The sequence below is a fragment of the Cornus florida genome, unplaced genomic scaffold, assembly GCF_030987335.1.
Source record: "Cornus florida cultivar Cherokee Brave unplaced genomic scaffold, ASM3098733v1 CherokeeBrave_3.0.0_Hap2_Chr11, whole genome shotgun sequence".
Lineage (NCBI taxonomy): Eukaryota > Viridiplantae > Streptophyta > Magnoliopsida > Cornales > Cornaceae > Cornus > Cornus florida.
This window is the reverse complement of record NW_026775581.1, coordinates 31,076,723-31,095,714: the sequence shown is the minus strand read 5'-3', so window position 1 is coordinate 31,095,714 and position 18,992 is coordinate 31,076,723. Positions and strand designations below refer to the sequence as shown.

Sequence of the window (18,992 nt, the reverse complement as noted above, 5' to 3'; positions counted from 1 at the left end):
AAGGTGGATAAAAACCCCTTTTACTAAGTAGCCGAGATTCTAGCCTCATTAAGCATTGAATTTCTCACGCCGAAAGGTGGAAGGCCCAACCTCTAGGTTAAAAAAAAAAAAAAAAAAAAAAAAAATTGAAAAAAAAAAAAAAAAGAGAAGTTTGCAAAAGCAAGCAAAGTGAAGACTTTTTACCAAAGGTAAGGCGTGGGAAATGATTAGATGGAGGTTTTTTTGATTTGTAGCCTAATTGATTTAAGCTTGCAAGTCCTTAGGGGTGTTTCTACACCTAGTGCCCTAAAGCCGTCCGATTTGAGAGTCAATGACCTAATGCTCGCCTCACGAATCTTCTAGAAAGCTTAAGAGATCACTACATTGCACCATGCTTCCATCTTTGATCCTATAAAAAAAAATACAAAAAAAAAAAAAAAATCGAGTGAAAAAGAATAAGTGCACCTAGATTTGTATGCTAGCTTGAGGCCGGATGTGATCATCTCTTTAGTTGGCTTAGATAGCAACATATTTGATGCTGATTCACTTAAAAAGGATTCTAGAGTTGTTTTGATTTGCATGATCATTCTCTTGATGTGTGGAGGACCATACTTGCTTGCTTGGTATTGAAATTTTGGAGAATTGCTTAGAGGTGGTTGAAAAATTGCATACTTGAGGTAGTTTTCTCCCAATGCTTATTTTGTATGTGGTGCCCAATTTGTGAGAAAGAGCTTAATGTTTGTGGGTATCATTTCTGGAAACCCTCACGAGACTTCACTCGTCCACTAGGGGTAACCTAGGGGTTTAAAAGGCTTGTTACATACGCTAAATACAATCATGTTCCCTACGAAAGTAATGCTATCCTTTCATTGCTTTCTAGTTCATAGTTACTTAGTTGTTTATTTCTTTCTTTTATTTGTAGTTTATTGCTAGGGACTAGCAATATCTAAGTTTGGGGGTGTGATAAGTGCTCAAATGTGATGCATTTTAGCACCTAAGATAGGGTATTTTAGTCTATTCATCTATCTTACTTCTCCGTTTTAGTTCTAATTTGTATTTTTATCTATTTCAAGTCAATAAGGTTCAAACAGGCTAAAAAAAAGCCTTTTAGCTTAATTTTGGAGCTAAGGAGTAAATCCAGAAAAATTCAAAAAACTGCACTGTTGAAGATTCGATAGATCAAAGGAAGTCAAGATCGATCAAAAAAAGCTACAATCGATCGAAATGAAGGCAGTGCCAGCTCAATGGATAAGGTTGCTAGCTGTCCAAAATATCTTGCCACATCAGCTTTAATCGATCAAAGCAAGTGTTGGATCGATCGAAGCCCTGTTCAATCGATCGAAGCCCATGCTGGTAGTGAGCTGTTTTAATTCCCAAGTGCACCCAAACTCCACCAACTTTTGTAGCTGCGAGTTTGCACCAATCAAAGGCCTTATTTCTAACTTATTGCTTACTCAAAGAGGCTTATATTTAAGTCAAATGAGCCAATTTTGTATAGGGTTGTTCAATTTCATATTTTACCAATTATAGAAATAAATAGTTTCTTTTCTAGAACTAGGGTTTTGGAGCAAAGTAAAGAGGAAGAAGATGGTGCCTACATTAAAGATAACCCTTGAGGGTTCCATGACCACTACCATGAGTGACTAGATCCTTCTCTTGGGGCTAGAGCTAGCATGTAGAATTGCTTCCTAAACTTAGTATTTTGTGATTTTTCTAGAGATTTTAGTTGTAAATGATGTTTTGACCATGAATAAATATAGATCTTGTATTTTTACATGATTTATATGAATTAATGCTTTCAGTTGATCTTTTAATTCTATTCATATGTATATGAATGCTAGTTAGAATGGCCATGTGTTTATCACTAGGTTTTATGAGTTTGATGCATGTCTATGTGTGTTGGAATTGTAAATCTAGTGATGGTCAAGGCATGGTGCTTAATTGATTACTCTTGTGGTTTGTTTGATGGATCATCCTTACTTCTTGATGGATTGTGCTACCTCCTTAGCATAATTAGTTTAATTTCCATGTCATTAGCATAGTTGTAGTGTAATTGCTTTAATTTTCTAGATAGGTAGGCAATCCACTCTTGTTGATTGATGGTCCATGCTTATGAGCGCAAGTAGTACATTTCTCTAGATTCTTGTGTATGCATTAATTGTGGTTTTAATGAATGGTTAATGGTTTTGTTTGATAGGTTATGCTACTCACTAGGTTGATTAGACAATTTATGTTTATTTGCCATCCATACTTAGTTTTCAATTAATGACACACACACACACACTCACACACATTTAATTTACAACATGAAATTCCCTTAAATTGACAATTGCTAATATTTAGTGAAGTAAAGCTTAGCGGTGAACTCTATACCCCAAAACCTTTTTCTCATTCGTTTTACCCTAATCTCTAGATTAATTTTAGTTCGCATCTTTTTAATTGAATCGTTAGTGTAATTTAACCAACCAAAATCCTATTTGATCATTCGACCTACTAATCCAACATTGATTCCGGAATACCTTACAAATACCTTGGGACGATCCCTACTCGCTCTTGGTACATTAGTAGTTAGTAGTGGTAGTGGCTTTTATAAATTCAAACTTGACCTTATTCACTATCACACACACATTTTGGCATATCATAATGGCCACTGTCACTGTTCGCACACTTGGTCTAGCCTATCGTTAAGATAGCCATTCTAGTAGAGTTGCAAAGTTGAACCATCTATGTGCACACATAAAGGGATCAATACGCATGACCATCTATGCGCACAGATGAAAATATCTATCCGCACAGATGAGTGTATCTGTACGCACACTATCTGAGTCCTTAACAGAACCTGAGGTCATCTAAGGGCATTATGGTCATTTTAAATGTCGAAATATAATAATTACATCATAATATACTCTATAGTACACAATAGCAGCATTTAATAAGTAAAAAATGGCAAGAAAGGGAACAAATCAAAAATGGAGGGACAACAGGAATCGGTCGACGTGTGCAGGGTACACGTCGACCTGTTCACGCAAATCGGTCATCCACTACTTCCTTTCCGTAACCTGAAAAATAGTAATAAAGGGGCGAGCACAACGGCTCAATAGGAGGTGCTTAAAATGCACTCCTTAATAATTCCGTGGATCACAGATAAAGCATAGGAGATAGAAAAAAGGGCCATACTTATTTTGGTGAAAAATAATCATCATGAACATCATCAAACAACCCAAGTCCGATGAATGCAATGAGATACAATGCCAATGCAATGCAATTGCCCGGTCCCATTTTCAAAACCCTTATATAACTCAACAACCGTCAAACCATTAATGTAACCCAGCCCAAGGTGACTCCTCGGCGCCACGAGAGAAGGATTAGCTAACTATCCCTGACCTAAGGCAACTCCTTAGCGTCATTTGGGGCCTAGGTAGCTCAACCACGCATAGGGCAGTCTCCCTACGTTTCCTCTAGATTCCATTAATGCCACAGACACAAGGCAACTCCTTGCCGTCTGGTTTTCACAAACTTTCTGTTAAAACCTTTTAAAATCAATTTCTCTTTTCAAAAACAATTTCCACACTCACCCAATGCCAATGATATGAAGGTGCCATGCATTGTATCGTCATGGCAACATAAGGCTCACAATTCAAATATATCATGCTCATATGCTCAAGTAGCAATTTAATATTATAAATTCCAACACAACCAACTTCATAATCATGGCATTTTGAACATATAATTCACATAGCAAGGTCAGTCAATCACATAAGCATATAATTCAACACATTTTGGCACATAGAGCATGTATATTATCATTTACAATAACAACCTTAACTATCATGCTTCATACTTAACAATTATACAAGTCAAGCACAATTATAAGATATTGATTCACAAAAATCAAAGAAAATGGGTTTTAGAAACCCCTACCTCAAGAATCAAGCAAAAGCCCCAAAATACCCTAAAATCTAGAAAATCCAATGAAGCCCAAATTGAAATCGGCTTTGATCAATATGAAGCTCTCATCGAGCTCGTTAACTTTACTTTCAATGGCAAAGGCCAATTCCAAAGGGAAGATGAAGAAATCAAATCTTGTAAAATGAGATTTTAGAAAAAGAAATAGTTTAGAGAGAGAGTTGCTGGTTCGGTTATGGAGAAGAAGAAAATTGAGCCAAAAAAATGAATATGTGGTCCTTCGAAATGCTTGGGTCAAAGTGGGGTCCACTTTGACCCCTAAAATGTCAATTTTGCCCCTCATCTGTATATATAAACTATACATGCTACACGTGCAATCTCCGCACATGTAATTCCAACACAACCAACTTCATAATCATAACATTTTGAACATATAATTCACATAGGAAATTCAATCAATCACATAAGCATATAATTCAACACATTTTGGCACATAGAGCATGTATACTATCATTTACAATAACAACCCTAACTATTATGCTTCATACTCAACAATTATAGAAGTCAAGCACAATTATAAGAAATTGATTCACAAAAATAAAAGAAAATGATCATTAGAAACCCCTACCTCAAGAATCAAGCAAAAGCCCCAAAATCTCCCCAAATCTGGAAAATACTGGCTCCGATCAAAATGAAGCTCTTGTCGAGCTCGCTAACTTTGCCTTCAATGGCAAAGGCCAATTCCAAAAGGACGATGAAGAAATCAAAGCTTGTAAAATGAGATTTTAGAGAGAGATAGCTGCTAGTTCAGCTGCGGAGAAAAGGAAAACTGACCCAAAAATATGAATATATGGTCTTTTGAAATGCTTGGGTCAAAGTGGGGTCCACTTTGACCCCTAAAATGTACATTTTGCGCCCTCATCCATATATATATACACTAAACATGCTACACATGTGCAAATAAACATACAACCACATAGATACAATCCAAATAACATAATATGCAATGTAATGACCTTAAAAAATAATCCTGAGTGCGAAAAATCCAGATGTGGGACCCACTCGAGACCTTTGTGACACGCTAACCAGTGCGTGGCACGTAAAATGAGGCGCAAAAATAAATAAATCCAAAAATTCAAAAAAAAACCCGAAAAACGAAAAATTTAGAAACATTACAGGATCAAGACATTCACTGTGTGTTGGTTGATCTGCCAGTGATCTTTCTACAAAGATCAAGAGTAAAGCCTGAGGTTGAAAGCTGTTAGACGGGGGAGTCGCAAAGTCAAGGATTGTCAGCAATTAGCTTTTGGTCGAACGATAAGGTGTGGGCCTAAGTCAGATTCGACTGTACTTTGCTTCAAACATAGTAGATCGTTTCGCCCAATGGCGAAAGTCTCCGTGGTTTTCATCCTAGTTGGTGAGATTTCTTCCTATTAGGGTTTTCATGCACAAAAACCCGGTGTTATTTCTGAAACTTTATTTACTTTACATACACTTTATTTTTGTCTTATGGGTTTAATTTTAGTTTTATTTTGATAAAATTAAAATAAGTAAAAATTGAATAAAGGGGCAAGTAAAACCTATTTACCCCTTCTAGGTTATTTCTACATCGTACTTTCGCATCCATTTCGCATTGTGTAACTCACATCACACATGTATGAGTTGTGCTATGCGAAATAGATGTAAAATTTTGTATTAAAAATAATCTAGAGGAGGTGAGTAGGTTTTACTTACTATTTTATCTAATTTTTACTTATTTTAAAAATAAGGTAAAGGGGGTGCAGGGTTCATATCTGTAGTTCAAATGGCTTATAAAGTTAAGGGTTAATTACAGTCACACTCCCTAAGATTTGCCTTATTAACAGCTAGATAAAAGTTGGCTTATTTTTTAGCACTCACACCCCCATCAAAAAATTGATCCAAACAAACCTTTAAAAAATGTAAAAAGACGAAATAGCCCTTCAATAAAATATTAACTCTGATCTAAAAAAATTAAAATATTTAAATAACATTACCCTTCAACATTATTAACCACACGTTTCTCTCCAATAAATCTGCAACTCTCTCTCTCTCTCTCTCTACCATCCACTAAGCCATTATTAGTAAAACATATCAAGTCGGTTTACACACGCCCCCGGTGGGCTAGCAGTGATGGTGGGGCTTGGGACTGCCACACAGGATGTTAGGGTTCGAGTCCTCTACCAAGCCTCTAGTTTCGTCGACTTACCCAGTATTGCAACTGTGGGGCAAGCTGCCATATCCCCAGTTTGGTGCTTCTGTTTACACACACATATATACAGATGTAAAACCTTTCTCTGTTTGTAATTTGTTGAAGAAAAGTTTAGATTTTTATGCATTCATATCATCGGCATAGGCATGGGCACTACCTATCTTGATTTCTTCTAATTTTTTACTTACGAAATTTAAATATATAGACCCAATTCATTAATTATATTTGGGATTGGTTTTGTGTTCTTTAGTTACTGTATTTATTTTTTTTTTTTAGTTCACAATGTTCAGAAACCCGATATCCATATAGATGCTATTGAGTTCTATTCTTTAATGTCAATCGCAGTAATAAGTTAAACCCTCCCTCTCTCAGAACCCTGATAGAGTAATTTTTTAAACCCGGCCAGTTCTTAAATTTGCTGAATAATCCATTCATTTTGTTGTTGTTTGGGTTGGGGTTAGATTTGAATTTGAAATAGGTTGGTCGTTGAGCTCTAGCCAGAGAGACGATGACCCACTGGTTGCATGTTCACTGTGTCCTTCCTTATTTTTGGGTTTCAATCTGATGATGCCATCTTTTTTGTAACTTTCCTCTAGTTTTCATAGATTGTACGAGGAGGGTAAGGATGACAGTGAGGGGTGTTGGGTTGGTGGCAATTTTGGACTTGGTTGGTAGTGCTGGTGGCTAGTTATGGAGTGGACCGAGTGGCGGTGGTGCTAGTGGCTTCCCTTTTTTCTTTGCCAACATTAACTCTAAAATTAGAATTAAAATAAATATTATATAATAACTTATTTAAGGTCATTGATATGAATATTGATTTGTTCACAGGAAGATAATGGAGAAGGGAAAAAGAGAGAGGGGAGAGATAACGGAGAAGGGATAATTGATCTTGGTGGTGGTGGGGTAGAGGGAGATGCCACAGGTGGATAGAGAGAAAGGGTACTTTGGTTCAATAAACAATTTGTAAAAAGGGTTAAAAAGGTAATTTAATTATTTAAAATGGTTAACTCACAAGTCAAAGGGCAACAATGTCAATTAATTATGGATAGTTGATCATTGGAGTGTCTTTGTGAACTTTATCAAAATTGAGAGGGTGTGATTGTAGAAGGTAACTTTCATCTAACTGTCAATAAGACAAATTTCAAGGGGTGTGATTGTAATTAACCCAATTAATTAAAGAAAAATTATACCCAATGTAGAAGAAGAAAGGTGTCTCTTAGCGACCTAAAGCAACCGAACAAAATACAGAAACAAGTATATAAGCAAAGCAATGCAACAACACAAATGAACTACTCAAACACACCAACACCAACTTATATATATATATTTATTTATTTTTGAAGTTAAAGCAAAAACACAGTCATAGTCCATGATCTCGGTAGGACTCGAACTCTCAACTTCATTTTTGAAGGGAGAGATCATACCTTTAAGCTAGAGACTCCTACCAACGTCAAAAAAAATAAATAAATAAATGATAGACCTGATGTAAACTCATAATATTATTATTTGTTAAGCAGTAACTAGGAAAAAATGTTAGGCTCCCCACCATGTGGAGAAAAGGTAGAACAATGTAACATGTTTAGCCCAGTCCCAATAATAACGAAACAATAATTAGAGAATGACACGGTCTATTTTAATATATTAAGATGGTAATGCATTCGTCATAGGGTATGACACAATAGATGGCAGGTCAGGCTCTCTAGACCTTTGTTGCAAGCCTAATAAATAGCAGTGCCTTGTAAGATTTTATATATATATATATACACAGAGAGTTTGTAAACTTATATATATAGTGGAAGTCATTCTTGGAGATTAAGAAGGCTAGACTTCAAAAACTTGTATGTAAAAATTGCTCATACACAACTCTCAACATTTTTATCAAAACACTCTGTGAAGATTATTATTATTATTCTTATTTTCTTGTCCAATACAGAAAATGGATAAAGACAATGTCACCATCAACGTCCATGATGAATCGGCCGCAGATCACAGCGTCAAGACCACTGCCGGAGCTGACGTTCAAGATTCTGAGCCGAGTTTGCAGGCCAAAGGCGTCGAGAAGAAGTCTTCTTTTGGGAAAAGCTACCTCACGGTTAAGGAAGGAGTTTCAAAAGGTGAAGAGCATTCCATCGTTGTCCAAACGAGCAAAGGCGAGTAGCTTCGACAGGAACAAGTCGGCTGCAGCTCATGCTCTAATGGGGCTCAAGTTCATCAGCAAGACCGATGGTGATGCTGGATGGCCCAAAGTGGAGATTGAGTTCAAGAAGCTCACCGCTTCCACCAATGGCTTGCTGCTTCGTGCGAACTTCTGCACATGCATAGGTAAAACACAAATTCTTACCATCTTTAGCATAGTTTTTGGAAAAAAAATTTTATTTTATTTTTTTATTTTTTTATTTTTAAATTTCAGTGTTTTGAATAGATTCCAATATCTACTTAAATGGCAGGGATGGAAAAGGGGTCGGAAAACTTTGCAGGTGTGCTCTTCGACGCGCTTGCCAGGAGGCGGAACATAAAAGGTGAAAAAATCAACAAGGAACAGCTAAAAGAGTTTTGGGATCAAATCTCAGATCAGAGCTTCGACTCTAGGCTTAAAACTTTCTTTGACATGCAAGTGTTGAGATTTTACCTATTGTACAGCTGTAAGATTGAATTATTTTCTCATTGATTTATGGCTAATTGGTAGGTAATTAGTTTCCCGATTATTGTATATTTAGTTATCTATTTTAGCTAGATATTACTCTATATATTGAATGTAAGAATAATATCGAATAAGAATTTTGAAGTCTTATATTCGTTCTCTGAATTTCAAGATGGTATCAGAGCCATCCGTATTTTTTTTGATTTCTTTGAATTTTGCCTTGAACCCATACCCAGACCCATACACAACCAATTTATCCATATACATTCATACAACATAATCATACCCATACAACATAACCATACACATTCACAGTGATTCACCCATCACAAGCCGCTGCCAAACCGCTGAAGATCTCACTGGATCGGGATCTGAAACGACGACGATGAAGCCGCAGCCTCTGCCATCACAAGTCTCAGCCGTCGCCGGACCAACAGCCGTAACCAAACCGCTGCACCTCAACGGCTCTGTATCGTCGTCGCCGGACCTGTACCGCCGTCGCCGAATCGGCCGCGCCGTCTAAACCAGTCCTCTCCGCATCACAGCCGAGCCATCATCGTCGGCGAACAAGGAGAAACACCCACAGCCGCAGGCTCCAACATCGCTGCTAGATCTGATCTCCATCGCCGGAACTACCGAACCGAACTGGAACTGCTCTCTCGCAGCGCCGATCTCTTGACAACCCCCCACCGCCGGTCGCCTTCCTCGACTGGAGCTCACGGCCGAGCTCTACCGCCGGTTCGTTTTCTCCTCGCAGGACTTCTCTTCCACAAATCCTTTCTTCTTTTGTTCTTCTAATTCTGATATATATATATATATATATTATATTTCAAAAAAAAAAAAAAAAAAATCTGTTTGGCCACAAGTGTACTCCTATTCCAATTCTGGATTAGTTCAAAACTAAACTAATTTTTTGTAACCACATTTGAAAACTGGTTCTATGATAAACCAGTTCCAAAAAAAAAAAAAAAAAATGTTTGTGAAAAAAATATTGAATCATCTGGAGCAGACAAGTCTACTTACAAATGCACTCATTGCAACCAGACTGGTCATACCAAAAGTCGTTGTTTCAAACTTGTGGGATATTCGAAATGGTGGGATCTTCACTGTTGGAAGAAGAATTCAACAAAATCCTCCACTGCAGCAGTTGTTAAGACAACCGATACTGGTGGTAAGAATTTCAATATTTCTACACATGTTGTTAATAGTGCATGAATAATTGATTCTGGTGCTACAGATCATATGACATTTGATTCTAGACAGGTCTTACCTCTTAATTCATCCTCACACAAATTTGTTTCTATTACTAATAGGACTTCGATCCCAGTTATTGGGGAAGGATCTTTGCAATTCACTAATAATTTGCATTTAGATTCTGTTTTAGTTGTTCCATCTTTAGAGTCTAATCTTTTGTCAGTTTCCCAAATAACCACAGCTTTATCTTGTGTTGTCATTTTTTGGCCTGATTTTTGTGTGTTTAAGGACATCCAAATAAAGCAGATGATTGGTTGTGGTATTAGGCGAGGGAAACTGTATTACTTGGACTTAATATCCAAAAGTTCCAATAAGCTACGACAAGCATTGACCGTGGATGGTTCTGAGGGGGAGAGAAAAAAATTTGAAATTTGGCTGTGGCATCGACGTCTGGGGCATGCTTCCTTTGGTTATTTGAAAAAATTATTTCCTAGTTTGTTTGCCAAATTTGATGTTTCGAGTTTCTGCTGTGATGTTTGTGAACTAGCAAAGAACCACCGTGTGTCGTATCCATTATGTTTGCATAAAAGTTCACTCCCTTTTATAATTATACATTCTGATGTTTGGGGTCCGTCCAAAATTACTACTTTAGGTGGATCTCGTTGGTTTGTTACTTTTATTGATGACTGTACCAAGATGACCTGGTTGTGCTTAATGAAATCCAAAGGTGAAGTGAACTTATTGTTTCAGAAGTTTCATAAAATGGTTGCAACTCAATACAATGCACATGTTCAGGTTCTTCGTAGTGACAATGGTGGAGAATATTAGAGTTTTGACCTTCAGCAGTATTTGGAAGCACATGGAACTATTCATCAAACCACTTGTTCCAATACACCCCAGCAGAACGGGGTTGCAGAGCGAAAATATCGCCACTTATTGGAGGTTGTTCGTGCTTCATTGATCGAAGCGCATATGCCATTATCATATTGGGGAGAAGCACTTACCTCTGCAGCATATCTAATCAATCAAGTACCTTCCAGCTCTATTGACTTTCGGACACCATTGCAGGCTCTCACTGAAGCAGTTGTTGCCCCAACCGTCCCAAATCTACCTCCTCATGTCTTTGGTTGTGTAGCATTTGTACACCTTCATAAGCATCAACGCAACAAGCTAACACCTCGAGCATTGCGATGTGTTTTTCTCGGATATGCTACTCATCAAAAGGGGTATCGCTGTTATCACCCTCCAACTCGACGAATGTTTATCACAATGGATGTTGTCTTCCATGAAGACTCGATATATTTTTCCTCTGCGTCTGAACTTCAGGGGGAGTACCAGAACGAAATTCAGACTCTAGTTTATGATTATCACATTTTTGAGGATGGTGATTCTAGTGTTGATGACTCACAAGTTGGACCAACCAATCAGGAATCGGGCGAATTGGATTCAAGTGGTATAAGTTTGGATCAAAGTAGTGATGAACGCCCAGAAATGGAAAGTATGGCGCCAACCCCAATGGGAAGTATGGCGCCAACCTAATGGAAAGTATGGCGCCAAACCCATCGTTGTCCGAGTTCGAGTCCCTCGCAACTGACATATCAAACCAATCGCCTACTGAGGATATTCCTGATTTAGTGCTTGAGCCACTCAGAAAACAATTACCACCGCGTCACACTAGAGGTATTCCTAAACCCACATATGAACCCGAACTTTCTAGTAAAGTTAAGTATCCCATGAACAATTATGTGTCGAACCATCGTTTGTCAGAATCAAATTTGTCATTTGTAAATCAATTATCTGCTATATCTATTCCTAACAGTGTGCAGGAAGCCTTAGCTGACCCTAGGTGGAAAGCAGCTATGAACGAGGAGGTGAAATCCTTACAGAAAAATGAAACTTGGGAACTCATTGATCCTCCACTAGGAAAGAAACCAGTTGGATGTTGATGGATTTACATTGTGAAGTATAAAGCCGATGGCACAGTTGAACGCTTTAAAGCAAGATTGGTGGCGAAAGGTTATACCCAAACCTATGGAATCGATTACACAGAGACGTTCGCACCTGTAGCCAAAATCAACACAGTTTGGGTCTTGTTGTCTTTAGCTGCGAACTTGGATTAGCCATTGCAACAATTCGATGTGAAGAATGCCTTTCTGCATGGTGAATTATCTGAAGAAGTCTACATGGATCTCCCACCAGGATGTATGATACCCGAAAAGTATAGTCGGAAGGTCTGCAGGTTAAAGAAATCATTATATGGGTTGAAACAATCTCCAAGAGCATGGTTTGGAAGATTCACAAAGTCTATGATATCCTTTGGTTACTATCAAAGCAATTCAGACCACACGTTATTTCTGAAGAAACAACATGGTAAGATCACTGCACTCATTGTATATGTAGATGACATGGTGGTTACAGGAAATGATCCTGAAGAAATGAAGACTCTCAAGAAGTACTTGTCCAGAGAATTCGAAATGAAATATCTAGGTCCTTTGAGATATTTTCTTGGGATTGAAGTATCTCGATCGAATAAAGGAATCTTTCTATCTCAAAGAAAATATGCCTTAGATCTATTACAAGAGATTGGTATGACAGCATGTCAACCAGCTGAGACACCAGTGGAAGAAGGACTGAAGTTATGTGTTGAGTCCAATCAAGTACCTACTAATAAAGGAAGATACCAAAGACTTGTAGGGAGATTGATGTACTTAGCACACACGAGACCAGATTTGGCTTATGCATTGAGCATTGTTAGCCACTTTATGCATGATCTTGGAGAGCAACATATGAATGCAGTTATACGCATTCTGAGGTATTTGAAATCTGCTCCTGGAAAAGGAATTTTGTTCACTAAAAATGCTGGTTGTCAAAACATAGATGCATATACTGATGCTGACTGGGCTGGAGCTATAGATGATAGGCAATCTACTTCTGGTTACTTCACTTTTGTGGGAGGTAATCTTGTTACATGGAGAAGCAAGAAACAACATGTTGTTGCTCGCTCGAGTGCAGAAGCTGAATTCAAAGGTATAGCACTTGGACTTTGTGAAACTTTGTGGTTAAGACTTCTCTTGCGGGATTTGGGTTATCTACCTGGGCAACTAATTCGATTATATTGTGACAATAAAGCAACATGTGATATTGCCCATAATCCAGTTCAACATGATCGTACAAAGCATGTCGAAATAGATAGATTCTTCATTAAGGAGAAGTTGGATGGAAAAATTGTGGAGTTGCCTAAAATTCGATCTGAGGATCAACTAGCCGACATTCTCACCAAAGCAGTCTCAAATTAAGTGTTTTCAAAATTTTTAGACAAGTTGGGCATGTGTGATATCTATGCACCAACTTGAGGGGGAGTGTTGAGATCTTACCTATTGTACAGCTGTAGGATTAAATTATTTTCTCATTAATTTAGGGCTAATTGGTAGGTAATTAGTTTCCCGATTATTGTATATTTAGTTATCTATTTTAGCTAGATATTACTCTATAAATTGAATGTAATACCATCATGAATAATATCGAATAAGAATTTTGAAGTCTTATATTCGTTCTCTGAATTTCAAGAGTAAGAAACTAGAAAATCCATTGAATAGTGTCTATACATGAATCATTTCCTTTATTATCATCATATACTTGTTCTATTGATATGGAAATCTAAAATTGTTGCAGGGTTGATAAAGATGCAGATGGCAAAATCAGTAAAGAAGAAGTCAAAGAGGTATGACAATATATATATACATGTATATGTATATGTATACACGCATATATGTTGAACTGTCAGCTTATTGAGTCCAAAGATGATGTGTTTTGAAGTTTCACTGTTTCTCCATCAAAACAGAAAAATAAATAGTTTGCAGTGCTTCTGTCAAATTGGCATCTTCTTCTCTCTATCTTGATGAAACAATAATTTGTTTATGCAGATTATCAGCCATTGCGCTTCTGCCAACCACCTAAATATCCAAGAAAAAGCCAACGAATATGCAGCCTTTATCGTGGAGACATTAGATCCAAATAATCAGGAATTCATCGAGGTACACAGCATTAAGCAACATAAATTATAAATGGTATACCAATTTCAATGATTGAAGTGGGAATCAATCTGTTTTTATGAATGACAATCTCTTACAATGTTTTCACAGAGAAAAAACTTGGAGATGATATTGTTGGAAGCACCAAACCATCCTGAAAGAGGCAAAATACTGAGTCAGAAGCTTAAGCCTATGCGAGAGAACAACCCTTTAACGAGAAGGTATCAGGACTTCAAGTATTTCTTGGAGGATAACTGGCAGAGGGCTTGGGTTATAGGATTCTGGATTGCGGTTATGTTGGGGCTATTCGCATACAAGTTTGTGCAGTATCGGAATAGAGCTGCATATGAGGTGATGGGTTACTGCGTTTGTATGGCAAAAGGGGCAGCCGAGACCCTCAAGTTGAACATGGTTCTGATTTTACTACCAGTCTGCCGAAACACCATCACCTGGCTCAAAAACAAGACCAAACTAGGCATCGCCGTTCCATTTGATGACAACATAAATTTCCACCAAGTAATTCTAATATCTTATTCATGATAGATATATGTGTGTGTGTATGTATTTGTATTCAATTAAGGATGCTGAAATTGGGGATTTTTCTTTTAGGTAATACCAGTGGCAGTTGCAATTGGGGTTGGGATACATGGGATTTTTCATTTAGCGTGTGACTTTCCTCGCCTTATTGATGAAGATCATGAGAAATATGATGAGCTAATGAAGCAATATTTCGGGGACCAGCCTTCAAGTTACTGGCATTTCGTAAAAGGAGCAGAAGGGTGGACAGGGATTGTGATGGTAGTGTTAATGGCAATAGCCTTTGCACTTGCATCGCCATGGTTGAGGCGAGGCAACTCAAAACTGCCCGAACCTGTCAAGAAGCTCACTGGCTTCAACGCCTTCTGGTATGCACACCACCTCTACGTTATCGTGTACACTCTTCTCATTGTGCATGGAATCAAGCTTTACTTGATCCGTGAATGGTACAAGAAAACGGTTAGTACCATGTCATATATATTTAATTCCATTTCAACCCATACAAAAATATGAATCTTGAAACTTCAAATCTACACAACTCTGTGTCATTGGCAGACCTGGATGTACCTGGCAGTTCCGATAATGCTATACGCGGGTGAAAGATTCATTAGAGTGATTAGATCTACTACCAAGCATGTTAAGATACGAGAGGTATACGATTTAGTCCTCTTTGCACATGTATAATATAAGTCTGACTACAGGAAAAGAGTTCTATACTAATATATGCCTGAATTTTTTTATGTTCACAATGAATATGAAGGCGCATGTTTATCCTGGAAAAGTTTTGATGCTTCCCATGTCAAAGCCTGACTGCTTCGAATACAAAAGTGGGCAATACATGTTTGTAAAATGTGCTGCTGTTTCTCCATTTGAATGGTAGGTGGTCTTACCATATACTATATATAATATCTTAAAATGTATATATAAAGATTTTATTTATTTATTTATTTATTTATTTTTAAATCTTCTTTTTATCTTAACAGGCACCCATTCTCCATAACTTCAGCCCCTGGAGATGAGAAACTGAGTGTGCATATCCGAGCTCTTGGCGATTGGACACGACAAATCAAAACAGTGTTCGAAGAGGTGAGATTATTGTTTGTAGTACTATGTCTATAATTAAACTAAACTAAACTCTACATGTTTTTTATTAGGCTTTGAAGGCCGATGAGCAAGGAGAGAACAAACCGGTGTAAGTTCTGAGTATTTCATTCATCCAATACTTTCACTATTAATCATGTTTTATTCAAAAAATAAATAAATAAATAAATAAATAAAACATTGCCTATATATAGACTAAATGATGTCATAAGATATGACAAAACCATAGGGACATGTAACAAACATGCATGCCATATGGTGTTGGGCTTCTTTTCTTGCCAGGATAAAAAAATAATAATAATAAGAAAGGGGCAATAATAATTAAAGTGCATGCTGTCATTTTCATCCACTGTTGGAGATTCGATCTCCTGCAGAGACATTTATCCATCTTTAAAAACAAATCAAACATGCTTTTGGAAGTAGGACATGTTGTGTTTAAGGGATGAGGAATGCTCCGTTGAGTAATGTCCAGAAATGAAGAGATCACTGTATGGGCTGCTCTTATCTCATCTCCACGCTAATCGCTATTTCCTATAGTTCTTAATTTAGTTGATGACGATGATTAAGACTATTGACCGATTGATAGAATGGTTGATTGTCAAGAATATTGATATACAGTTTTCCGAGATTGTTGATGATTAAGAACATTACATGTTCTTTTGAGAAACAAATCATCCATGTTTTTGAAACTATATAACAAAGATGCATTTAGTGGAAGAGGTATGGTTTCGAGACCATCAAAATTCCCTCCAACCTCATCGTCACGATTGTCACTAGCATTTTTCTTTACAAAAATGATGGTGATGATTATTGATTGATCGATCGAATACAGTTTTCCAAGAGTGTCGATTGATGGTCCATACGGAGCACCAGCACAAGACTATAAGAAATACGAAGTGGTGTTGCTAGTAGGGTTAGGAATCGGGGCAACACCGATGATCAGCATTGTTAAGGACATTGTGAACAACGGGAATGGAGAGGCTGGTGGTGACAGCCACTTCAATACAAAAAGGGCATACTTCTACTGGATGACGAAGGAACAAGGTTCGTATGAATGGTTTAAAGAAGTGATGAATGAGATTCCTAAAATGGATAAGAATGGAGTGATAGAGATGCGCAACTACTGCACTAGTGTCTACGACGAAGGTGACGCTCGTTCGGCTCTCATTGTCATGATTCAGGCACTCCTCCATGCCAAGAACGGTGTCGATGTTGTCTCTGGTACCTGTGTCAAGTGCCATTTCGGCAGGCCTAATTGGCGTGATGCCTACAAAAGCATTGCTGACAATCACAGCGGTGCTACAGTTGGTGAGTCTCACTAATTCTAATACCTAATGTCATTAATATTTTATTATTATTATTATATGCTAAACTTATTCTGTTTTTATATTTCTTTTAAACGTCTTGTGTTTTATTTTTAGGAGCATTATAAAAGCTCCCTCATGCACTCATGCAAAACTCGTGGTTTGCAGTGACTGTAGATATCCAAAGGGATTAAAGAGAGTGGGGACACCCTCCATTATTAAATAAATAAATAAACTAAATAAAAAGACATATAAAGAAGAAAGGCGCCCACAACACAATGGTGGTAGTGCTTTTTGTTAATGATGACAGCAACTATATTAATTTTATGGAACAATTTAACAATTTAATTAGAATGTGTTATGATATTATTTGTTTGATAATGGTTTTTAAATTTGAACTCATACCATGTTTGGGATGGTTGGTACGATTAATATTGATTTAAAATAGTCATAACATACCAAATTTTATAACTCAAACCCATATCACTAAATTAATATTAACCAAAAATACTCCTGTAACAAAATTTTATATTGACCAAAAATATAAACACTTAAAACTCAAGCCAAATGGGCCTTTAATCTTTTGTTATAACAATAATTTCTTTCTACGTTGATGCACATCCCCTATTTTAAATATCTCCTATCATTTTTATCCAAACATATGTTGCCACTTCTTTGGCCGATGATTTGGAATTTTTTTTTTTTTTTTTTTTTTTTTTCACTTTCTGTCATTTCCATACAAAAAGATGAAAGATACATGTGTGTATGTATAGCAGCGGTAGTGCTTTTGTTAATGATAAGAACAACTTACATGTTTTTGTTTTTATGTTTTTCTCCTTTGATAAACGCAGGGGTGTTTTTCTGTGGACAACAAGGACTTGCGAAGGAACTAAAAAAGCTAGCTTCAGAATTCTCTCACAATCCCGAGATCAACACCAAATTTGAATTTCACAAGGAGAACTTTTGACGTGAATGCAAGAAACAGCAGATCAAATAAATATCTAGAGTACGTGCCCACCATCAATATCATCCCAATCTCTTCCATGTACCACTTTAAAGCATGAGTTTGCAATTATTAATGGAGAAGTATGAGATATCGTGAGTGAAAAGTAGATGCAGGCAGAAGATAGTGGAGGAATTGGGAAAATGGTTGATGGAGACAAGTGGCGGAAGAAATTAAAGGTGTATATAAAGGGCTCGGAAATCCATGTGAGTCCACTTCGAGTCTTGAATAATTAATATTCTAGTCAAGAAGAATCTGGTGAGCATTATGATGCGAGCTGATTTACTTTTATTTATGCTATTAAGTCCTGAGTTATGAATTTGAAAAGTTGCAAGTATTATTAGTATGTTAAAAAGTAATGAACTTCTATGCGAATGTAAGAGGCACGAGACGAATCCTTTCAAGGAATGGAGTGTAATCTTAATTGGAATGAATATAAAATTATGTTGTAAATTTATTATTATTATTATTATTATTGGAGTGATTCACAAATTATGTGTGAGACTTTTTTTTTTTTGGTGTGATGCCAAAATCGATTCTAATTGGATGCTCTTATTATTTTTATTTTTATTTTTCTTCATAATTTTAAAGAGTTGAGTAATAACAATTCAACTAATCAGCTGGATTATTTTAATTTTTATTTTTCTTCATGATTTTAAAGAGTTGAGTAACTGACAATTCAACTAATCAGGCTGGAGTTTGAGATTTGACACAAGAAACAGTAAGTAAAAATTCATTTTTGAGACAATGACTAAACTACTAATCTTTGGTAAAGAGTTGAGTAACTGACAATTCAACTTAACTCAAGCCAGTGCATCACTCTACCCTCAACCAAAATAAAATAAAAAACTTATTTGAGAGCTCTGTTACAAGATTTCAAGAATTTCTGTTTAAGACCCATCTCTTCTCAATTACGGTAACTATTCCGCTATTCATATTATCAGTAACTAAGTTTTTCATGACCGAATCAAATATATTGAGATTGATTGTCATTTCAATCGTTATAAGGTGACTTCCAAATAAAATAAAACTTCATTCGTATTGTCTGGTAATCAATTCGTATTGT

The 18,992-nt window shown here is 36.8% G+C and overlaps 1 pseudogene; it reads left to right on the top strand.

Moving 5' to 3' along the window:
• The first annotated feature begins 8,046 nt into the window (after positions 1-8,046).
• Positions 8,047-18,672, top strand: LOC132284836 (respiratory burst oxidase homolog protein C-like; annotated as a pseudogene).
• The last annotated feature ends 320 nt before the right edge of the window (positions 18,673-18,992 follow it).